The sequence below is a fragment of the Leptonychotes weddellii genome, chromosome 3 (assembly GCF_054177405.1).
Source record: "Leptonychotes weddellii isolate Sample4059 chromosome 3, ASM5417740v2, whole genome shotgun sequence".
NCBI classification, from domain to species: Eukaryota; Metazoa; Chordata; class Mammalia; order Carnivora; family Phocidae; genus Leptonychotes; species Leptonychotes weddellii.
Genome location: NC_138371.1, coordinates 148,896,916 through 148,901,077, shown reverse-complemented (window position 1 = coordinate 148,901,077; position 4,162 = coordinate 148,896,916).

Sequence of the window (4,162 nt, the reverse complement as noted above, 5' to 3'; positions counted from 1 at the left end):
AGATAGATAGATAGATAGATAGATAGATAGATAGATAGATAGATATAGTGGAATATTAGTCATAAAAAAGAATGAAATCTTGCCATTTGCAGCAGTGTGGATGGAGCAAGAGGGTATTATGCTAAGTGAAATAAGTCAGTCACAGACAATTATCATATGATCTCACTTATATGTGGAATTTAAGAAACAAAACAGAAGATGATAAGAGAAGAGAGGAAAAATAAAACAAGATGAAACCAGAGAGGGAGACAAACCATAAGAGACTCTTAATCATAGGAAACAAACAGGATTGCTGGGGTGGGTGGGGGGTATGGAGTGGCTGGGTGATGGACATTAAGGAGAGCATGTGATGTAATGAGCACTGGGTATTATTTAAGACTGATGAATCACAGACCTGTACCTCTGAAACTAATAATATATTATATGTTAATAAAAAATAAAAATAAAAAATAAATAAATAAAAATAAACTCAACTTTAAAAAATCAAGAAACATCAGTAAAATTATGTTCTTTAGAAATATAAAGGGAAAACTATGAAAATATATGAAAAGAATGAAAAAGCTAAGAAAAAATGGGAAAGAAGTTATTATTTTAGGGGTGTGGAATTCATGAGAGCAAAGGAGTTGAGGTAGGGGCAGGAGGCTACTATTATTCATTATAAGCATTTTTACAGTGAACTAGGTGCATGTATTAGTTTAATAAATATAAAAATTAATTTTAAAAACTGAATAGCAGTACAGTGAAACAGGTGGACACATTTCTGGATCACAAGCTTGGTAGCCATGCTGGCTAGATTTTTTATGCTTCTTATTAATCACAATGGTGGTTACTATACCCTGAATATCTGGATTCTTTGGGGTTGGCAGAAGTATAAACAGGTTATTTTACTAAACAGGCAATATAGAAGCATTTATGTTGACTAAAGATCTATTAAACAAATAAATCCCAAAGCAGATTTTAAAACTATAATACATTCAATATAATAAGCAGGCAAATTTAAACGCCTTCCTAAATTAATTCTTGCAAGTTTAAACTTTTTAGCAAACCAAAGAAAACATGGTAGAAGGAAACCATGGTGGGTAGTTGAAAGTGAATTTCATTTCAATACATTATAGATGGTACTACAAAAACTATTTTTTCAAGAGGTTGAAACATAGTATAACCAACAATTTATGGATGAGCATAATCCTGGTGCACTTTCAGACCAGGAAAGCTTTAATTCAATTGCTTAGACTGACACTGTAGTCCAGTATGGAAATTCATTGTCTCAATACTTCTTTAAAAGATTGTGGAGAAAGCCAAGTAATAAATCTGAAATAAGCACTGCTGTTCATTTATTTCTGTCAACAAACCAAAAATCAAGCACACAACATGGAGTTTGGTTAGGAACACTGATAGGAAAGCACAAAGGAACCCAGAATCAATGGTACTTAGGGACGGCTTCCTAGGGCGAGTGATATGTAAGTAAGCTGAAGTCTGAGGGTGAGTAGGAGTTCGCCAGAAGAGGACAAGAACAGGGAAATTCTTCCAGGAGGGAAGACAGCATGCACATAGCCTAGAGATGAAAGAGGACATGACCTCCGAAGATGTGTGTGTGTGTGTGTGTGTGTGTACAGCATCAGAGAGGCAAGGAGAAAAGGTAAGGTGAGAAAAAAAAAAAGCCGGTTCAGAAATGGGTTTATACAGTGAAGTAAGACCTGGGTAGCGCTGGGGAAACACTAAGGGCTTTAAATCCAGGGATGTGCATTAGAAAGATCACCGTGGATATGTTGTGGACAATGGAGGACGGCATAGGTGAAGTTCCAGAAACCAGTTAAAAGGCCATAAGTGATTTAAGTAGGAGATATTCTACCCTAGACTGGGGTAATTGTCCTGGAAAGATGTAGCTGGACGACAGAAATATATAGAAGGTAAATAAACTGGACCTAGTGAGGAACCAAAGGGAGAGGAGAGAGTCAGTGATACATCCTAGGTTTTCAGCATGGGTGATGCCATTCACAAGGAAAACCCAGCCTGTAATTATTTAATTATTTTTTTCTTTCTCCAAATTTTTATTTAAATTCCAGTTAGTTGACATATGGCGTAATATTAGTTCAGGTGTAGAATTTACTAGTTCATCACTTACATACAACTCCCAGTGTTCATCCAAAGTACCCTCCTTAATACCCATCACCCATTTAACCCATCCCCCACCTACCTTCCCTCTAGACTCTTAACTATAGAGCACAAATTGAGGGGTACTGGAGGGCAGCCTGTAATTACTTTAAAGGATACGCACATGTGCGTGTGCATGTGTGCCACAAATGAAGAGAGAAGAAGTATTTACATGAATTTGACTTGGCACTTCTTAGACTTGAGGGGCTTATAAAATATTCATCTTTTTTTCTTTTTTTTTTTGATACACGAGAGTCTTGAGAGAGTTTACATTAATGATGGAAGCAAACTAGAGAGGCTACAGAGGGAGAGGTCAGAGATACAGAAGAAGGGAGATAGTTTGAGAGCAGAAACTTCTGAGAAAGTGTGAAGAGACGGAATCATGGAAGGAGAGTTTGGGTTTAGACAGGAGGGGAGAGAGACAGATGAGGAGGAGGAGGAAAGAGACAACTCTTGATTAATTTTGGTTCGAGTTTCTGTTTTCTCATCTTGTTGCTTTTAAAAAGTTGTTATTAAGGGGCCCCTGGGTGGCTCAGTCATTAAGTGTCTGCCTTTGGCTCAGGTCATGATCCCAGGGTCCTGGGATCGAGCCCCACGTCGGGCTCTCTGCTCAGCAGGAAGCCTGCTTCTCCCTCTCCCACTCCCCCCTGCTTGTGTTCCCTCTCTCGCTGTGTCTCTCTCTGTCAAATAAATAAATAAAATCTTAAAAAAAAAGTTGTTATTAAAACACATATAATAATATATTTACAAAGTATACTTTGGAGTGCTGAAATACATTATATTTAATTTGTTAGTTATGCAGAATCATTTCCTCATACATAATAAACCATGTTAGGGACTACAAGGAGTTTGCTGAGATTATCATTAGAAAGAATTACCTAATTGCTTTCTATAAATATTGGGTAGCAGCTTGAGTTTAAATTGTAAATTCCTTGGAAGTTTGTGATTAGGCCTTTGCCTCTTTTGTAACCTCACCAGCTTGTAGTCATTAAATGTAGATTTAAATTTTTTTATTAGATGACTTGGATAAGCAGGCAAACTCAATAAGTAGTGACTGATGACAAATTTTAAATTCTAGGTCCCATACCATAATAAATATTAGTAACTGGGTTTTCCATTAAGCATTCCAGATATATCAGGAGCTGAGTAGCTTTAAAATGCTTTTGAAGAGGGAGAGTCTACATTTCTTTTAAAGAGGAAATTGATTTTGACTGTCCTAAAATCATTCCATGTATCAAACATGTTGGTCTTAAGAAAGTAGGACAGAAGGGTATCTTCCATGACCTTCCTTCCCATTTAATTCTTCAACTTAATGCAAATGGTCTTCCAGCCCTACCATTCCTCTGAAACACTTGTGTCAAGACCACCCAAAGCTCAGTGTTGTTAAATTCAATAGGCATTACTCTGTCCTTGAGACTTCTAACAAGCATCAACATGACTGACCATCTTCCCCTCCTTTAAACACTCTGCCAGTGACCCCTGTGCCCCATGTCCCCGTTTTCATCCTGCTTCATTGACCATCCATTCTTAGGTTCCTCTGGCTCCTGACCCAGGCTCTATCATGTTTGTGGAGCCTCAGTTCCTGGCATGTTCTTTTGTCTCCCTCCTTCTCTTTGTAGCTGATTAAATCTATTCCCACAGCACTGAAGCAGCTGCTGACTTCCACATTTATATCATTAACCTAGCCTCCCCTCCCCCTGCCACATTTCTCTTTACCACAGCCTCTTTGACATCTCTGTGTGGGTGTCCCATGAACATAGGAACCCTGACATATCTAAAATAAAACTCTTCATTTTCTCATCACACCTGCTTTCCCCCTACCACTCTCAGTATGCTCCATTATGCAGAGTACTACCAGCTACCCAGTAATTCAAAGAACATTGATTCCTTCCTTTTCCTCACTTCTCACATCCAATGCAATAGTTCTATCTCTGGGTTCTACCCCAATATGTCTCTCAAATCCATGTACTTTTCCCCTTCCCTAGCTTCTGCCTTGTGGGGCGGGGGG